The sequence below is a fragment of the Coregonus lavaretus genome (genome assembly GCF_964263955.1).
Source record: "Coregonus lavaretus genome assembly, chromosome: 16".
Taxonomy (NCBI): domain Eukaryota; kingdom Metazoa; phylum Chordata; class Actinopteri; order Salmoniformes; family Salmonidae; genus Coregonus; species Coregonus lavaretus.
The window spans coordinates 17,912,053-17,932,674 of record NC_140003.1 but is presented as its reverse complement, the minus strand read 5'-3'; the positions used below and the strand labels follow the sequence as shown (position 1 = coordinate 17,932,674).

Below are 20,622 nucleotides of genomic sequence, written 5' to 3'. Positions count from 1 at the left end.
CACTTGTTTTGGTAGAAAAGTCACTGCCAAGAAATGCTAATGTTAGAATTTTTGGAGAATAAATAATGTTATTTTACTCAGCATAGAGTGTGTCTGAAGTTACACGTCACAATATTACAACAGTTTAACTGTTTTGAATAAAATGTTCAATATATGTTCTTAAACATCCTCATTATAAGCTTTGGGGTTTTGCTCAATTTCGTTTTCGATTTTGTTTTCGATTTACAGGTTGGCTCTCTTTGGGTGTGGCTTGCCCTGATTTGAATCATCCTCGTTGGTCAGGATGTGTTGCACCTGTTGCCTCGTTAGTCAGTCGTTAGTTTTACCTATGCAGGCACAGGTGCTATTTAAGAGTGGCTGGCCGAGTGCTCCAGTTGGCATGAAAGATGTTGGATGAGCGACACTGCTGTTTAGCACCTTCTCCTTAAGTTGTGAAAAATACTTATCTTGTCTCACCTGTTTGGTTTGCTCCACGTTTATTTGCACTCCCTTACCTAAGTTGGTGTGGGTTTTATTTTCCTTTGTTTGTCTGAGAGCTTCAAGTTCCTTGGTGTCCATATCACCAACAAACTATCATGATCCAAACATACCAAGACAGTCGTGAAGAGGGCACAACAAAGCCTATTCCCCCTCAGGAGACTGAAAAGATTTGGCATGGGTCCTCAGATCCTCAAAGTTCTACAGCTGCACCATCGAGAGCATCCTGACTGGTTGCATCACTGCCTGGTATTGGAACTGCTTGGCCTCCGACCGCAAGGCACTACAGAGAGTAGTGCGTACAGCCCAGTACATCACTGGGGCCAAGCTTCCTGGCATCCAGGACCATCTGCAAAGATGGCGTTTGGTCAGCCCCTGGAGACTCCAGAACCGCCTGGAAGCAGCCCACACCTTCGCCCGAGAGCAGCTGGTGAATGCAGGTGTGAGGTAAGTATAAGACCATGCTTAGCCATTGTTCTCTCTCTTACATCTGGTCTTAACAAGAGATGGTCATGGTTGTTTTATATGGTTATCCTTGATTTATTTGGCGAGGCTACGGTCAAACAGTAGCCTGTGTTGAGTTTGGTAAATAAATCGGGAATTCGTAAACTCAAGCGTCTGTCTGGGCATTTGTTCCTTTATGATCTAGCCAGGCCATTACAATATAGTTGATGTTATGGTACTAAAGTCGGGGACAGTGGGCGGATTCGATAATGCTGAGCTGCAGGGCACTGGTCTTTGGCCCGTGACATGAACGGCGAAAAGCGGTGAGAGGGGAGCCCCTTCTCAAATCGAACAGAAATCTGCGCCACTCTGTCACGTTGTCAACAAGGCAGCATGGTACATCATCTAGAAACATCTCTTTTAAACATTTTATTTGTTGAATTTTCTAACTAGTTTTCATTGGGAAGGCAAATCAGTAGGCAGGTTTCCGTTGACCCAGGTTTATTCGACAAAAGCAATGTTGCAAAAGAAATATTTGCGACGCGTAATGTTAAGTCAGATATAGGAGACATCTAAAGATCAACAGCATTTTTATCCATTCGACGGGTGGATTTTTCTTTTGTCGAACTTTATTTATAGCGATAAGTGATAAACTGTGTTTTTCAAATAAATGATGATTGCCGAATACTATTGAAGGTAGGCTACGCGGTGCATGTGACGTCTTCAGGTAACTAAAAGCTCCACTCCACATTTCATTCTAAATACCTAGCCTACGTCTAGCAAAAATGTTCAACTCTAAAATGTTTTTTCTTTGTAGTACAAGGATTGTCCTGACTTTCAAGAATGCTGTTTGAATGTTAAATGACGAGACGGAGGCATTAATGCGAGTAACCAGTCTTGTTCAGTATATTGCAATTATATCCGGGTATCTCAAGTACACCGGTAAAACACTGTTGCAGTAATTAACATTTACCAACAGATGGGATCATTGTGCCATCTTCCACCATAACATCTTCCCTTTTATAAAGTAGGACAGGAGCTGTCAATTCACTAACAAAACAAACCTAGTAGTAATTTCCAACATGAACAGTTTAGTATTATTATTATTATATATATATTTTTTTTGTTAACCACTTAACACATTTTGATACTCTCTTCACTTTTATCTCTGTCTGTCAACAATCCCTAATGGGAAACCTACAGATTTAGTATTTTTGGTGGCTGGGACAGACGCCCGCAGAGTGAAAAGACAGGGGGCTTACATTTACATTTAAGTCATTTAGCAGACGCTCTTATCCAGAGCGACTTACAGTTAGTGAGTGCATACCATTATTGTTTTATTTTTCATACTGGCCCCCCATGGGAATCGAACCCACAACCCTGGCGTTGCAAACGCCATGCTCTTCCAACTGAGCTACATCCCTGCCGGCCATTCCCTCCCCTACCCTGGACGACGCTGGGCCAATTGTGCGCCGCCCCATGGGTCTCCCGGTTGCGGCCGGGTACGACAGAGCCTGGATTCGAACCAGGATCTCTAGTGGCACACTGCTTGTCTGCGTGGACTGTGGGCTCCCGCACAGGCTTGTCACCTGACTGTCTAAGGGGAGTATTGATGGGCGAGGGAGTGGCCGACCTGTGATCCCCTGGCTCTTCGCCCAGTGCCTCAGGCCCCATGTGACTTGCTGGGGTTCCGTCTTTTGTCATGCGACCCCTATGACCATCAGAGTTCTGAGTAGATGCTGGCTCAGCAATCCGAAGGTCAACCCTGTTACGACGGTACAGTGATCCATTCACTTCGACCAAGTAGGAGCGTGGTGCCACTTTCTGTACACAGGATCCGAGTCTCCAGAGGCCCGTCCGGTCCCTTGGTAGTGGCTTCATTCGCACCGTTTCACCCACCCTGAGTTCAGGTAAGTCTTTTGCTGATTTGTCGTAGATGAACTTGGAGACCTGTCTTCTGTGACGTAGCTTCACCAGCACGTCTGTCACCACACATGGCTCCAGGAGAGTGCTTGCTACTGGCAGAGCTGCTTTTAAACGCTGTGCCATGAGGCGCTGGGCCCGGGCTGCTATCCATGCCTTCTGTTGGGGTATTGCGCCACTGCAGGATTGCTTTCCAGGCATCTTTGCCCTCTCGCAGAGCTTTTTTGCAGAGGTTCTTTGCGATTTTGACTGCCGACTCAGCCTTCCCATTAGCGTTTGGGTGTCGTGGTGATGAAGTAAGCATTTCACTGTAATGTCTGCACCTGTTGTATTCGGCGCATGTGACCAATACAATTTGATTTGATTTGAAGTGACATGCTCAAATTCCCATTCTGCAGCAAATTTTCGGAACTCACATCCGGTGAATTGGGGTCCATTATCTGAAATTACCCTATCTGGCTGGCCATAGCAGGCAAACTGAGCCTTGCAGCGTTTGATCGTTGTCTCTGCTGAGAGGTCAGGGAGGAGGTCAATCTCCCAGAAGTCTGAGTAATGATCAACTACCAGCAGAAAGTCTTTGCCACTGTGCTGGAAGAGATCTAGACTTACTATCTGCCAGGGGCGCATTGGTAGCTCGTGGGTCATCGTCTCTCTCTGTTGCTCAATGGCATATTCATTGCAGATTGTGCATTTACTGACAGTCTTTGATTTCACTCTGCATTCCTGGCCAATGCAGTGTGTCACGTGCTTGTCTGTAACAGGCCTCACCTCCTATGTGACTTGAGTGCACGCGCGCCAACATCTCAGGGCGCAGAGACCGGGGAATAACGACTCTCTGACCCTTGAATATTACTCCGTTTTGAACACTGAGCTCTTCTTTGACTGGCCAATATTCTCTGATGGCTAAAGCAGTTTCTTCCTTGCAGTCGGGCCAGCCCATCAGAATCACAGACCTCAATGCCTGGAGTTGCTCGTCCCTGTCTGTGTGCTGTCTGATTTGTATAAGGCGCTGGTCCGTAACATTGAGGTAGTCAGCCTGGTTGATGTGTTCAACATCCACTTGCTCTGTTTGTAAGCTGCACACTGCATGTTGTTCATGCATGGAGCGTGTGTGAGTGCCTGATACAGTAGCCCTGCTGAGCGTGTCACTCACATACATCTCTGGCCCTGGCTTATACACCACCTTGAGGTTGTAGTTTTGTAGGGCCAGTAGCATGCTCTGCAATTGTTTCGGGGCATTCAGGAGAGGCTTGCTGAAATATAGCAATAAGGGGCTTGTGATCTGTCTCTGCGGTAATATTGTCACGCCCGTACAGGTAGTGGTGGAAGTGTTGGCATGCAAACACAATGCTGAGGCACTCCTTCTCTATCGGGGCATAGTTCTGCTCTGTTGGAGTGAGTGCCCTAGAGGCGAATGCCACAGGCTGGCCCTCTTGCATGAGGCAACAGCCCAGTCCATACTGGCTTGAGTCACTCTGAATCGTGACAGGTTTTGACACATCGTAGTATCGCAGTACAGGTGTCTGGGTGACCAGTTGTTTTATTTCCCTCACCGCTGTGTCATGTTTTGGGAGCCAATGCCAGATGGTGTCCTTGTCCATGAGCCTCCTTAGTGGTTCACACTCTTCAGAGAGCAGCGGTAGGAACTTGGCCAGGTAGGTGACGAATCCGACGAAGCGCTGCACTGCCTTCACGTCAGATGTGTGGGGCATATCCAAGACAGCCTTCACTTTTTCTGGATCCGCCTTCAATCCGGTGGAGGACAAGATGTGCCCATGAAAGCGAACCTCTGGCACTTTAAACTGAAGCTTTTTTATGCTTAGCCTTAGCTTGACCTGTCTGCATCATGCATATCCATAGCTTGTCTGGTTTCTTGACGATAACCATATTACTTATCCAGTCTGTAGGCTCGGTGACGGATATGATGTGGCCATCTGCTTCGTATTTGTCAAGCTGAGCCTTCGTAGCTGCTTTCATGGCCACTGGTACATTGCGGGGTGCACACTGGACAGGCTGGATTGCTGCATCCAACTCAAAATGGACTTCGCCGGGAACTGACTCGACCGGTGCGTTGAAGACATCATGGTACTTGCTTAGGAGAGTCTCCTTGCTCAGGGGCCCAGCCTGGACTTTGTCTATAATGTTAAGATCAGCTGGGATGGTGAAGTTAATAAGCCCAAGGTCCTCGCATGTAGAACCTGACAGTAATGGCTGTTGACTAGCCTCAACTATTTCAAACTCAAGAGTGTTTTTCTGGCCACGTAAAACACACTCTATCACAAACAGGCCTAAAGAGGTCATGAACTGGCCTGAATACAGTTTCAGCTTGGTGCTACTCTGTGTGAGTTTGTCTCTGGGCGCGAGCCTCCTTTTCTCTTTAAGGCTCATGATACGTGGCCCCTGAATCTAGCTGGCATTGCTGTGGTTTATTATTAAGTAGCAGGGTGACAAACCATTTTTTTCCTTTTGCCCTTACTGCCCCTATGCAATCGCTAGCATATACATCCTCTGTGCTGTTGTTCCCGTCATCTGTGTTTATTTCAATGGAGTGCACTTTACCAACCTTTCTCAAGCTTTTCATGCAGGCCCTTGGGAAGTGATTAGCTGTACCACAGGATTTGCATATTGTTCCATAGGCTGGGCAGTGTTCTTTTCCTCGTCCATGAGAAATGCCACAATATCGGCATGCATTGGGGTTGTCTACTGCAGAGTTGGCTATAGTATTAGCATTAGCTGTGGCAAAAGGGAATTTCTTTACTGGCTGCCTGAATGTAGCATTGACATTGTCCATATGTTGCCTTTCTAGCTCCATGGACCTTATCTGTAAGCTCTTCTGCACGGCATGTCTCCACTGCCAAGACCAGTGTCAGGTCACGTTCTCTAAGCAAACGTCTGCGGGTGCCCTCATCAGTTATGCCAAGCACTATCTTGTCTCTGATCAGTTCATCTCTTAAAGCACCATAGTCACATGTAGCTGCCTTTTCCCTTAGCTTAGTGACAAAGCTGTCAATGGACTCCCCGTCCTCCTGTTTGCAACAACCGAAAACATAACGCTCGTAGATAACGTTCTTTGCTGGCTTAAAGTAAAGTTCGAGAGCATCAAGAATAGCTGTAGCGTTACCTTGCTGAGCTGCTGTTAGGTTCAGGTTGTGTTTGTATACGTGTCGGCATTCAGCTCCCATTATAGTCCTCAAAGTGGCAGCCACTACCTCATTGTCCTTTTCCCGAAGTCCCGTTGCTAGTGCATAGTCCTCCCATTCACCTCTAAACGTATCCCAGTTTGTGCTCCAATCTCTGCTGAGCTTCATAACGGCGGGAGGGGGAATGTTCGCTGCCATGTCTAAACGGTGCTAACAACACAGAAGCTAACTAGCAAACTCAATCTAGCTAAGGACAATTCCGGCGACGTTTTACTCAACTAAGCTTTTTTTTGTAAACCAGAACAGGTGACTCTAATTTGCGGAAAGCATGGTTAGTTATCTGACTCTGACACCATGTTTGAATGTTAAATGACGAGACAGAGGCATTGATGCAAGTAACCAGTCTTGTTCAGTATATTGCAATAAATCCGGGTATCTCAAGTACACCGGTAAAACACGGGAGTTGCAGTAATTAACATTTACCAACAGATGGCATCATTGTGCCATCTTCCACCCATAACAAATGCCTGAATTGCTTCACCTTGCTTTTCTGGTTGCCTGGCAAGTTTCACCATCCAATTATTTCAGATCTACAGGAATGCAGGTTTCACCATGGCACGAACTAGCCTAGGCAGCCGATAGTGCATGGGAGCTAGATCTGTGGCGTTATGTTAATGATGAGAATTATTAGAATTTGGCAAAGATATGTCAATTATTGCATTATATCCATGCTGGCTTTCGTGGGCTACCTGAGACAAGAAACCTAAGTGGGAGGGCATACAGCTGTATGCACAATTTGCCTAAATGAGTAATGGAAATACTTCAACCTACATTTGTATTCAACGTTTAATGATTTGGGTTTTCAGTATAGTTCAATGGAAACGCACCCTAGCATGCAATTGTCACATCTATTTTCTATGTAAACTTTCACTGGACAAGTTTAATTGAAACATAGCTGCTCTTGCATGTGTGAAAAAAAAATCCTACTCATTACTCCATGTGCTTAATTACGTCACTTTTATTTTGAGCCGACTCCGAGGCTGCCCGGTTCCAAAATGAATGCAATCAACTTTCACCCAGTGCAAAACACGCCTACCCAGGTGCCCGGGACGATTTAATCTAATCCCCTCAGATCCTGAAGCACACCCCTTTTTGTTAGCCAGCAAATCAAATATTATTGGTTGTATACAGTCTTTTTTGTAGATTATCGCAGGTGCAGTGAAATGCTTGTTTCTAGCTCCAACAGTGCAGTATACCATCCAACCCGTATCAGGCATCTTTCTAGAGCTCTGACTTTCTGACCTGAAGATAACTGACGTCATGATTTGACCAAGTGTTTTTTCATGTTGCCAGTTGTCTTAAAAGCACGATAGGTGAATCTCTCCCAAGTCTATGGATGCTCGTCTGAAGTAGAATAATTAATTGGTAATCAATGTCATTGTTGTCAAGGGTGCATTAATAAAGGCAATAAACAGCCAAACACTAGAACATTGTCTTTGAAGAGTTTATTTATTTGTTGGAGCTCAAACAAGCTGTGCAGATCTGCTGGCTACCCTTTTGTGTGAAGAAATCAGACTATCCAACTATTGTTACTCATTCAGAGTCAATGAAACAGTGGCGAGACATTGAGGTAAGTGGTTATTTAAAAAACTGGATGACATCTACTAAACACACTGTACTGATTCAGGGATGTGTGAATGGCAAGGATGTCTGGCAAGAGCAGAGCCAAAGGATGTCAGGGCAAAGGGTTTTTCTTGTCACCACACAACGCACTCCGGTTCACTTTGGGTACTTATACAACAGGGTGTGATGTTTCTAGGAGGAAAGAGATACATGGAAATATAATTAACCATGCAAAGTTATACACAAAGGCTATACAAGGCAATTGGGCCTAAACATATTTACACTACTGCATCACACAAGTTAAGCTAAATACAATACTGTTCTCAATTGAACACTAAAGATAAACATGCATGAAGCTAAACATGCATAATATTGCAGTGTCTGAATCACATATCAATGAATATTGATGGCTAAATAGTAAGCGGCCCATGAAGAGCCTGAAGCTAGTATTAGCTGTTTGAATTAATCAGAATTCTCTCTCTCATAGTGCATCAAAATTATTTGCGCACGAGCACGCAGGGCAAAACGTAAGTACACACTCCCCTATTCCCAGGATGCAGGCATGCATAATAACAAATCAACATGCTATATTAATAAATGAACCTGGTGAAATTCACAAAGTACTTTAACAACTGTTACACGTGTACTGTATGACAGAGTCATAGACCGTTTTGTCAACATGAAAGCGAGGAGGATGGCATTGCCGTTTCTCTACAAGTAGGGTGAGTCAACATGCTTTTCTACATGCACAAACGCACACAGAAATCAGATCCATGGACAGCCACATCATATTTAGCTTACGTTGACTGGACTAAATTGTTTTTGGTATATTTTAATTGTCACTGTATTAGACTAAGCAGAGGTGATTTGATTATGTTTAAATGTTAAAGTTGAAATGGTGCTGGAATAGTGGAGGCAGCTCCTGTTTTCTTTGCGACTTGCGGTAACACTCTTTGGTTCTAAATCAATAGTTGTTTAGTGGTCCGAAAATGTCGGAAACATTAACTTGCTTGACAATGCTGTAGGTCATGTCTGTTACTGTACATGCAATATGCTTTGTGGACTTCACTGGACAGAGGATGCTATCTGGTTTTGGCAACAATGTCATGAATTGAAAAGATATAATTATGTTGTTTGGTGATTGAATAAATGTTTGGATCAATGGTTGCGTGGTGATAGATGTCTCCATACAAAATAAATGCACAATAAAATGTTAAAAATATATAAGACTTTCTGCATTACAGGTGTTAGCAGTTTGGAGTTTTGTACTAAGTTTTGAAAATTCACAACATGCTTATGAAAATAGCACCAAAGCGATAGATTTTTTGTTGTTGGCAAATACAGTACAGTGGTATGAAAAAGTATTTGCCCCCTTTCTAATTTTCTCTACTTTTGCATATTTGTGATACTGAATGTTATCAGATCTTCAACCAAAACCTAATATTAGATAAAGGGAACATAAGTGAACAAATAACACAACAATTACATATTTATTTCATTTATTTCATAAACAAAGTTATGCAACATCCAATTCCCCTGTGTGAAAAAGTAATTGCCCCATTTTACATTTACATTTTCCCTTACACTCAATAACTGGTTGTGCCACCTTTAGCTGCAATGACTCCAACTAAATGCTTCCTGTAGTTGTTGATCAGTGTCTCACGTTGCTGTGGATGAATTTTGGCCCACTTTTCCATGCAGAACTGCTTTAACTCAGTGACATGTGGGTTTTCAAGCATGAACTGTTCGTTTCAAGTCCTGCCACAGCATCTCAATTGGGATTAGGTCTGGACTTTGACTAGGCCATTCCAAAACTTCCAATTTTTGTTGCTTTTTAGCAATTTTCATGTAGACTTGATTGTGTGTTTTGGATCATTGTCTTGCTGTATGACCCAGCTGCACTTCAGCTTCAGCTCACAGATGGATGGCCTGACATTCTCCTGTATAATTCTCTGATACAGAGCAGAATTCATGGTTCCTTCTATTAAGGCAAGTCGTCCAGGTCCTGAGGCAGCAAAGCATCCCCAAACCATCACACCACCACCACCATGCTTGACCTTTTGGTATGATGTTCTTACTGTGGAATGCAGTGTTGTGGTTTTCGCCAGGCATTACTGGAACCATGTTGTCGAAAAAGTTATACTTTTGAATCATCTGTCCATAGAACGTTCTTCCAAGAGCCTTGATGATCGTCCAGGTGCTTTTTGGCAAACTTTGAGTCAACTTTTTGGATGAGATGGGTCCCATTATGCCTGGCGAAAACCAAACGCTGCATTCCACAGTAAGAACATCATACCAAAGGTCAAGCGTGGTGGTGATGGTTAATATGTTGCATTGCCATTTCAATAATCCCCATTTGGTCAACATTTCAGATTTAATCATTTCTGCAGTATCTAACACAGGATATCCTAGCAAGATCTTTCAAGAGAAATGTGACTCATGGTCTTTCGTATCAGTGGATGCAAGTTCCTGTTTTGCAGAAAATGTGCTCCTACACTTTCAGGGTATGCTCTTTCAGTTATTCTTCACTCCGAACCTAAAAAAAAATTCTGCATATGTATTCCCTCTTGAAAATAAGTGTCATTTATTGTAAAAACAAGTAAAGCATGGTCCTGATGTTTTCATATAGGGTCTTGTTTGGAACGATAGTTCCTGACCAACTTTACAATAAGGTAACATTACTTTTTTTGTTCCCGTTGTCTTGTAGTTGGTGGATGGTGGTCTCATGTTTCTGCTCCTTAGTTTGACTAGGATTTCTGCACAGAGAGAAATGTCCTTAAACCCCACTACAATAGGTAATTACACAGGTATAGCATCTTCACATTTCACACATTTTACGTCCTATTATTACAAAGCATAGTGAATATATTGTACCTAGAACAATAGACCTCTTTTAGTCGGGTAATGTATGTTAATATTTTAGCAGAGTCCCCATGTAAACGATCTGAGGGGGATGCAACTACTGTGACAGAGGGGGAGGGCCTTAGTTTGCCAGCCTACCGTAACCTGAGTGAGTTGGATTGGGCCAACGTGACTGCGTTTACCTGGTACAGAAACGGAACCCAGGAGCTCCCGTCCTCTGAGGAAGGGCGTGTGCATCATCATGGGCCGGTGCTCTTCTTCCTCCCCCTGTTAATCAACGACTGATCAGTACTGCACCTACTGGTAATACAACAACAGTGTGTTGATGTGTGTGTGTGTTTAGGGGTTAAATTGGTAATTCGGAGGTGGGGGAGCCCTATTTGGGGGGCTTAGGGTTAGGTTGAGGGTTGTGTCTAGGGTTAGTGTTGAACCTGGATGTGTACATGAAGCTAGGGCTAGGGTAGGCATGCACATTTACAAAGAAAAATAACCTAAATGTCCCTTGTCTTGCATGAACGTTGAATAATATTATACAGTGCATTCGGAAAGTATTCAGACCCCTTTACTTTTTCCACATTTTGATACGTTACAGCCTTATTCTAAAACGGATTAAATAAAATACAAATCCTCATCAATCTGCACACAATACCCCATAATGACAAAGCGGAAACAGGTTTTTAGAAATTCTTGCAAATGTAAAAATAAAAATAGATACTTTATTTACATAAGAATTCAGATCCTTTGCTATGAGACTCGGAATTGATCTCAGGTGCATCCTGTTTCCATTGATCATCCTTGATGTTTCTACAACTGAATTGGAGTCCACCTGTGGTAAATTCAATTGATTGGACATGATTTGGAAGGCACATATCTGTCTATATAAGGTCCCACAGTTGACAATGCATGTCAGAGCAAAATCCAAGCCATGAGGTCGAAGGAATTGTCCGTAGAGCTCGGAGACAGGATTCTGTCGGGGCACAGGTCTGGGGAAGGGGACCAAAACATTTGTGCAGCATTGAAGGTCCCCAAGAACACAGTGGCCTCCATCATTCTTAAATGGAAGAAGTTTGGAACCACCAAGACTTCCTAGAGCTGGCCGCCCGGCCAAACTGAGCAATCAGGGGAGAAGGGCCTTGGTCAGGGAGGTGACCAAGAACCTGATGGTCTCTCTGAATGAGCTCCAGAGTTCCTCTGTGGAGATGGTTGTCCTTCTGGAAGGATCTCCCATCTCTGTAGCACTCTACCAATCAGGCCTTTATGGTAGAGTGGACATACAGAAGCCACTCGTTAGTAAAAGGCACATGACAGCCTGCTTGGAGTTTGCCAAAAGGCACCTAAAGGACTGACCATGAGAAACAAGATTCTCTAGTCTGATGAAACCAAGATTGAACTCTTTGGCCTGAATGCCAAGCGTCACGTCTGGAGGAAACCTGGCACCATCTCTACGGTGAAGCATGGTGGAGGCAGCATCATGCATTGGGGATGTTTTTCAGCGGCAGGGACTTGGAGACTAGTCAGGATAGAAGGAAAGATGAATGGAGCAAAGTACAGAGATCCTTGATGAAAACCTGCTCCAGAGAGCTCAGGACCTCAGACTGGAGCGAAGGTTCACTTTCCAACATGACAAAGACATTTACATTTTACATTTTAGTCATTTAGCAGACGCTCTTATCCAGAGCGACTTACAGGAGCAATTAGGGTTAAGTGCCTTGCTCAAGGGCACATTTACGTCATTTAGCAGACGCTCTTATCCAGAACGACTCACAAATTGGTGCATTCACCCTATAGCCAGTGGGAAAACCACTTTACAATTTTTTGTTTTTGGGGGGGGGGGGGGTAGAAGGATTACTTTATCCTATCCCAGGTAATCCTTAAAGAGGTGGGGTTTCAAATGTCTCCGGAAGGTGGTGAGTGACTCCGCTGTCCTGGCGTCGTGAGGGAGCTTGTTCCACCATTGGGGTGCCAGAGCAGCGAACAGTTTTGACAGGGCTGAGCGGGAACTATGCTTCCGCAGAGGAAGGGGAGCCAGCAGGCCAGAGGTGGATGAACGCAATGCCCTCGTTTGGGTGTAGGGACTGATCAGAGCCCGAAGGTACAGAGGTGCCGTTCCCCTCACTGCTCCATAGGCAAGCACCATGGTCTTGTAACGGATGCGAGCTTCAACTGGAAGCCAGTGGAGTGTGCGGAGGAGGGTGGTGACGTGAGAGAACTTGGGAAGGTTGAACACCAGACGGGCTGCGGCATTCTGGATGAGTTGTAGGGGTTTAATGGCACAGGCAGGGAGGCCAGCCAACAGCGAGTTGCAGTAGTCCAGACGGGAGATGACAAGTGCCTGGATTAGGACCTGTGCCGCTTCCTGTGTAAGGCAGGGTCGTACTCTCCGAATGTTGTAGAGCATGAACCTGCAGGAGCGGGTCACCGCCTTGATGTTAGCGGAGAACGACAGGGTGTTGTCCAGGGTCACGCCAAGGCTCTTCGCACTCTGGGAGGAGGGCACAACGGAGTTGTCAACCGTGATGGCGAGATCATGGAACGGGCAGTCCTTCCCCGGGAGGAAGAGCAGCTCCGTCTTGCCAGGGTTCAGCTTGAGGTGGTGATCCGTCATCCATACTGATATGTCTGCCAGACATGCAGAGATGCGATTCGCCACCTGGTTATCAGAAGGGGGAAAGGAGAAGATTAGTTGTGTATCGTCAGCGTAGCAATGATAGGAGAGGCCATGTGAGGATATGACAGAGCCAAGTGACTTGGTGTATAGGGAGAAAAGGAGAGGGCCTAGAACTGAGCCCTGGGGGACACCAGTGGTGAGAGCACGTGGTGCGGAGACAGCTTCTCGCCACGCCACTTGGTAGGAGCGACCGGTCAGGTAGGACGCCATCCAGGAGTGAGCCGCGCCGGAGATGCCCAGCTCGGAGAGGGTGGAGAGGAGGATCTGATGGTTCACAGTATCAAAGGCAGCAGACAGGTCTAGAAGGACAAGAGCAGAGGAGAGAGAGTTAGCTTTAGCAGTGCGGAGAGCCTCCGTGACACAGAGAAGAGCAGTCTCAGTTGAATGACCAGTCCTGAAACCTGACTGGTTTGGATCAAGAAGGTCATTCTGAGAGAGATAGCAAGAGAGTTGGCTAAAGACGGCACGCTCAATATTTTGGAAAGAAAAGAAAGAAGGGATACTGGTCTGTAGTTGTTGACATCAGTGGGATCGAGTGTTGGTTTTTTGAGAAGGGGAGCGACTCTCGCTCTCTTGAAGACGGAAGGGACATGGCCAGCGGTCAAGGATGAGTTGATCAGCAAGGTGAGGTAGGGGAGAAGGTCACCGGAGATGGTCTGGAGAAGAGAGGAGGGGATGGGGTCAAGCGGGCAGGTTGTTGGGCGGCCTGCAGTCACAAGTCGCAGGATTTTATCTGGAGAGAGAGGGGAGAAAGAAGTCAAAGCATAGGGTAGGGCAGTGTGAGTAGGACCTGCAGTGTCATTAGACTTAACAAACGAGGATCGGATGTCGTCAACCTTCTTTTCAAAGTGGTTGACGAAGTCATCCACAGAGAGAGAGGGGGGGGGGGGGAGGATTCAGCAGGGAGGAAAAAGTGGCAAAGAGCTTCCTAGGGTTAGAGGCAGATGCTTGGAATTTAGAGTGGTAGAAAGTGGCCTTAGCAGCAGAAACAGATGAAGAAAATGTAGAGAGGAGGGAGTGAAAAGATGCCAGGTCGGCAGGGAGTTTAGTTTTCTTCCATTTCCGCTCAGCTGCCCGGAGCTCTGTTCTGTGAGCTCGCAATGAGTCATCAAGCCACGGAGCTGGAGGGGAGGACCGAGCCGGCCGGGAGGATAGGGGACACAGAGAGTCAAAGGATGCAGAAAGGGAGGAGAGGAGGGTTGAGGAGGCAGAATCAGGAGATTGGAGGGAGAAGGATTGAGCAGAGGGAAGAGATGATAGGATGGAAGAGGAGAGAGTAGTGGGAGAGAGAGAGCGAAGGTTGCGGCGGCGCATTACCATCTGTGTAGGGGCAGAGTGAGTAGTGTGGGAGGAGAGCGAGAGAGAAAAGGAAACAAAGTAGTGGTCGGAGACATGGAGGGGAGTTGCAGTGAGATTAGTAGAAGAGCAGCATCTAGTAAAGATGAGGTCAAGCGTATTGCCTGCCTTGTGAGTAGGGGGGGACGGTGAGAGGGTGAGGTCAAAAGAGGAGAGGAGTGGAAAGAAGGAGGCAGAGAGAAATGAGTCAAATGTAGACATAGGGAGGTTGAAATCCCCCAAAACTGTGAGGGGTGAGCCATCTTCAGGAAAGGAACTTATCAAGGCGTCAAGCTCATTGATGAACTCTCCAAGGGAACCTGGAGGGCGATAGATGACAAGGATATTAAGCTTAAATGGGCTAGTGACTGTGACAGCATGGAATTCAAATGAGGAGATAGACAGATGGGTTAGAGGAAAAATTGAGAATGTCCACTTGGGAGAGATGAGGATTCCTGTGCCACCACCCCTCTGACCAGATGCTCTCGGGGTATGCGAGAACACATGGTCAGACGAGGAGAGAGCAGTAGGAGTAGCAGTGTTTTCAGTGGTAATCCATGTTTCCGTCAGCGCCAGGAAGTCGAGGGACTGGAGGTTAGCATAGGCTGGGATGAAGTCAGCTTTGTTGGCAGCAGAACGGCAGTTCCAGAGGCTGCCTGAGACCTGGAACTCCAGGTGTGGCACACACAGCCAAGACAATGCAGAAGTGGCTTTGGGACAAGTCTCTGAATGTCCTTGAGTGGCCCAGCTAGAGCCCGGACTTGAACCCGATCGAACATCTCTGGAGAGACCTGAAAATAGCTGTGCATCGACGCTCTCCATCCAACCTGTTTGAGAGGATCTGCTGAAAAGAATGGGAGAAACTCGCCAAATACAGGTGTGCCAAGCTTGTAGCGTCATACCCAAGTAGACTCGAGGCTGTAATCGCTGCCAAAGGTGCTTCAACAAAGTACTGAGTAAAGGGTCTGAATACTTAAGTAAATGTAATATTTCAGTTTTTTATTTTTTATTAATTTGCTAACATTTCTAAAAACCTGTCATTATGGGGTATTGTGTGTAGACTGATGAGGAAAAACGACAATTTAATTGATTTTAGAATAAGGCTGTAACGTAACAAAATGCGGAAAAAGGGAAGGGGTCTGAATACTTTCCGAATGCACTGTATTTGAACTTACTCTGCCAATTGAAATTTGAGGCAAAATATCCACAAAAAACTATTATAACCGTCTTCAAAACGCGGGTCTCGTGTGTGGCAATAAAGATGTGTTTGCTCCTGACCTAAGGCCAAGCACAAGCTGGACGGACATGCACGCCGATATATGCATACTGACCAAAATATTGCAGGTGTTTACATGGTTTTGAGCATGTGCCAGATGATAGAAATATCAACGGCAGTACCGGCACTCTAAAAAGTCAGGTAAATAATACTTTCCTGTCGATATTTTGTCACAGAATTCGACCCACTGAAGGACCAACCACACAGACAACTGGTATGGTAAAATGTAATACAATTTTATGAAACATTCTGGCTTGTAAGGAAACTTTCTACGTTTTTACACTGCTTAGTTTCAGGCTGTATAGACTCTTAGAAAAAACATTTGTTATCTATAGCCTAAAAGGGTTATTCGGCTGGCCCCCAGTTAGAACCCTGTTGGTTCCAGGTAGAACCGTTTTGGATAACTGGTACTCTGTATATATTCATATGTTCCAGGAGAAAGGCAGCAGACACATGCGTCATATTTGTGACAAAGGTGATTGTGGTCAAAGCCCAACCATTCGATCACTCAGTCCTGTTCAGTGATATCTCAGAGTCAGCAGACAACATCGTTATCCCATGTCCTGACCCTGTGGAACAACTGTGCCAGGATGGAAAAGAAAACTTAGCCTGGTATAAGGTACTGAACATGACCAGAATGCTAACACAAACCTCAATCCTGCAAAACTATTTACCATTGGTTCTCAACTCCTGTCCTAAAGCTCATAAGTGTTGCACAGTTTTTGTTCTAGCCCAGCACTAACACCCAACTCATCATCAAGCTCTTGATTAGTGGAATCAGGTATCTTACTGCTAGTTCAGCAAAGAAGTTTGTCAAATTGTTTGTCTTTCATTTCAGAATTTCAGTCTCATTCCAAACGAGTCTGAGTGTAATCTGTGGGTGAATGGCGCCTCAAAAGCAGACGAGGGCATCTATACGTGTGTGTGCACGTGGGATCACAACGGGAGGGTTCTCAACACTTCTGCATCCAGGAGACTAAAGATCCAAGGTAAGTAGGTCGTGGCTTGATGACAGCTGTCAATCCACTCAGCATTTTATTTATTTGATTTTAGCTTTACTGAAACCTCATCCAAGATGGCAGCAGGGTCAGCAAACATAGAAACTCTAGGCTACATTACAGTAGGTTATTAGGCTACACAAACAAACAGGATCAAAAGCAACTTCAAAAGCAACCCTCATATCACGTTTGGTCTTTGAGGCAGCCACAATCATCAAAAACATAATTGACTACTTTTTGAATGTATCCAAAAGTATCTTTCTGACTAAACTGTGCGTTTGTCTCCTTCAGCTCCCTCTGCCTTGCACCCTCCTCAGATCAACGTGCCTAGAGACGGAAGCACAGAGACCACAGACCTGTGTAGGGATCACACCTGGCTCAAATACTTTCAAATACTTGTGTTGTGCTTGATTTGGTTTGCCCGGTATATCTCTCTGTCTTCATTGTATCTCTTGTTCTTCATAGACACCACTAAGAAGTTGAGGTGTGAAGCATTTTGTGGGCAGAACATTGTAGACAACTGTCACGTGTGGTGGGAGATGAACGGAGTGAAAGTGGGTTCGCAGCAGCAAGGCTACTCAGTGAACTCCACCAGGTAGGTACACACATGCACGCACACACACATGGATGCACGCATACACACAAGCATACACACACTTGTTTTTGAGAACATGGTAACAGAATTTACACAGACCCCAGATTCACCATTGAGAATTCACTGTGTGAATATTTTGTGTGTATGTGTTACTGTAGCGAGGTGGAGGTATCTTCAATGCGGAGTATCTTCACGGCTATCCTGACCATAGACACAGTGACTATCAAGGACCTCCAGTCAGAGTTCAAGTGTGTTGCCAGCAACGACCAGAAATTGATTCATGCAGTGGTGACTCTCAAACCAAGATGTTAGTGCACACACACTTACACAAACATCACTCGGACACACATCCACATGTCACACAAACAAAATCACACATATACACTCTGTAACTTTCTTGGTGTTGTGTCCTCCATGTCTTCCCCCAACAGGGTTTATATTTATGGGTCTATGTGTGGCATTGCTGCTCTTCTTGCTAGCTGCTGTAGCCGTCAAAGTGTTTGACATCGATCTGGCTCTCCTCTTCCGTGGAGTTTTCAAATGCTATGATCAATCTGAGGGTAAGAACATCTAGCCATAGACTAAAGTTTACTGATGCTATTTCACTAAGATATTTCATTGTCCAGAAATGCTTATTCAGCCTACATTATCTGTATAGTATTGGGTACCATATAAACATATTACTACATTTAGTTTTTAGTCACCACACAGGAGCACTCTAACCTTGTACTGTACAGTAAATGTCTCAATCGGCCCACTGATTGTGCAGTGCAGTTGTTTGCAGTAGGCCTTTCGCAACAGGCCCCGCCTTGGGTCAATCCCACTACTAGTGTAGAAGTAATGGGCCATTTTATACTAAAATAACTCAATTTCAGTTCAAATGGAATTCAATCAAATCTCTCAAATCTACTCCTTTCATGCTGAGGTTTGACAGAAACCTCCTCTTTGTCTGTGTTTTCAGATGGGAAGGTCTATGATGCTTACATTGTCTACCAAATGGATGGCATAGACAAAGACATGGAGGAGAAAGTGTATCACTTTGTGAGCAGCGTTCTGCCGACTGTCCTGGAGCAGAAGTGTGGCTTTAGACTCTTCATCCACGGCAGAGACGACCTACCTGGAGAAGGTTGGTTCTTTCAGACTGTGTCCTGCCCTCTAAGAAGCAAATGTAACAGTAATAAACAGTACCAAAGTCGAAAGTTAACTTCTCCTGCTCCTCTCTGTTCTGTTGTCCCCAGACCGCATGGAGTTGGTGGAGGCCTGCATGCGGCTGAGCAGGAGGCTGATTGTCATCCTGACCCCCAGCTCAAGGTCAGGCTCAGGAGGTCAAGGGTCATGGGGCCAGTGGGGCTACTCGTCATCGTTGACCTCAGCGGAGGACTATGACTGTCAGGTGGGGCTCCACCAGGCTCTGGTCCACAGTGAGATGAGCGTCATACTCATCCAGCTGGGAGACATGGGGGAGGGGGGCTACACACACCTGCCCCCCGGCCTGCAGCACCTGGTCCGCAAGAGTGCCCCCTTAATGTGGCAGGAGGGAAAGCGTGGGTCGACGCTGCCCAACTCAAGCTTCTGGAAGAGGGTGCGTTACATGATGCCTTGGCCGCGCCACTCGACTAGTTTTGACGACCGGTTAATATGACTCTTCTATGTGAACGATCAGAAGGTCTGAGGACTTGAAGTGCAGTTGGAGGTCTGGGATTCTGTTATAGAAGAGAACACCCCAGGTTGTCTCTGAAAATCCTTATTCCAGTCATAGAAATAGAATGAATGATTCCAGTGCTGTGCAGAGATATACACAGGTTAGCTGAGAACGTCACAAAAACGATGTGTACGCTTCAATGTGGCAGAAGGCCGTGTGTTGTTTTGATTCTGGATGGCTAGCAACAATGAAAAGAAACTGCCATGTGGGGAATCGTAAATCAGCAAGTGTTATCTTGTTCTTTCTTTTTCTTTTTTATATATATATATATTATTTTATTTTTTGGGGGGGGGGGAATGGATCAGCTTAATATTGCAGATAGATTGTATCTTCTATCAATGTAATTGTCTGCATCACTTCCAATCCCCCATGTTTTTATATATATATATATATATACTCCCCTTTATTACTTTTCAACCCCACCATCCTTTCCCTACTTGGAGTAAATTAGTGAACAACAATGCCCAGGCCTCTACTTCCGGTCTATACTTACTATCTACACCTTATGGACAGAGATAATTTTACAATAATTCTATTACATATTTTTTTATTTTTTTATTTTTATTGCTCCTGAACTTCTTCTACTCTCAACCTCTCCGATCATTTTCATGATGTCCATCCGGTTTGCTTCTATATGCCATATCTTTCTAACTGTGCTCTTTCCCAAAAGCTCCCAACATACAACCTATATACTTATTATGGACACAGTATGCTTACATTATTAGCTATCTTTGTTATTATTTGTTGTTATTTGTTATTAGTCCCATCCTTCAACTCTATTCAATACCTCCCATCTATCTATTAACACCATCCATATAGGATTTCTATTTGCCATATATATTTCAACCGTACTGTGATGTTTTACAAAAGTTCTGAACCTTTCTATTCTCATTGCTTCTACAGATTGTGAATTAAAAATAAACATTTTTGCTAAAAGTATTATTATATTATTGATTGATTGACTATGACTTTTCAGATCACCCAGTAATGCTATCTGCAAGGTTAGTTCCAGGTAAATATTGCAATCCTTTAGCCATTCCTGGACCTGTGTCCAAAAACAAGCTACAAATGGACAGAACCAAAAAAAAAGATCTCTGGTCCTCTGTAGCACTGCTGGTAGAGCACGGCGCTTGTAACGCCAAGGTAGTGGGTTCGATCCCCGGGACCACCCATACACAAAAAAATGTATGCACGCATGACTGTAAGTCGCTTTGGATAAACGCGTCTGCTAAATGGCATATTATTATATTATTATCTAATGATTCTGTCTCTTCACAGCAAAATCTGCAGAGCTGGGAAGATTGTATCCCCCATATAAATAACATTCTATTGGTAGCAAGAATTTGATATAATAATTTAAATTGAAAGATTCTAATTTTTGAATCCGGTGTCGTTTTGCGTGTCAGTTCATAAACACTATGCCATGGCATCGGTACGTCAAAGATCTCTTCCCAACTATTTTGCAATCTATATGGGACGGCTGTCAATCCTTTGGTCCTTTGGTCCTTAAGTGAAACTGATATACTTTGTTATTTATCACAGTTTTCCTTAACCAATTATGTTCTTTAATGCACATGCT

At 44.8% G+C, this 20,622-nt stretch overlaps 1 pseudogene across 1 annotated transcript; it reads left to right on the top strand.

Annotated features, from left to right (window-relative positions):
* The first annotated feature begins 9,998 nt into the window (after positions 1-9,998).
* Positions 9,999-19,258, top strand: LOC311143901 (interleukin-1 receptor-like 1; annotated as a pseudogene). Its single transcript has 11 exons — positions 9,999-10,111; positions 10,315-10,414; positions 10,534-10,772; positions 16,184-16,367; positions 16,587-16,737; positions 17,038-17,106; positions 17,212-17,341; positions 17,500-17,648; positions 17,773-17,901; positions 18,303-18,467; positions 18,580-19,258. The product of its transcript is annotated as an interleukin-1 receptor-like 1 (transcript).
* The last annotated feature ends 1,364 nt before the right edge of the window (positions 19,259-20,622 follow it).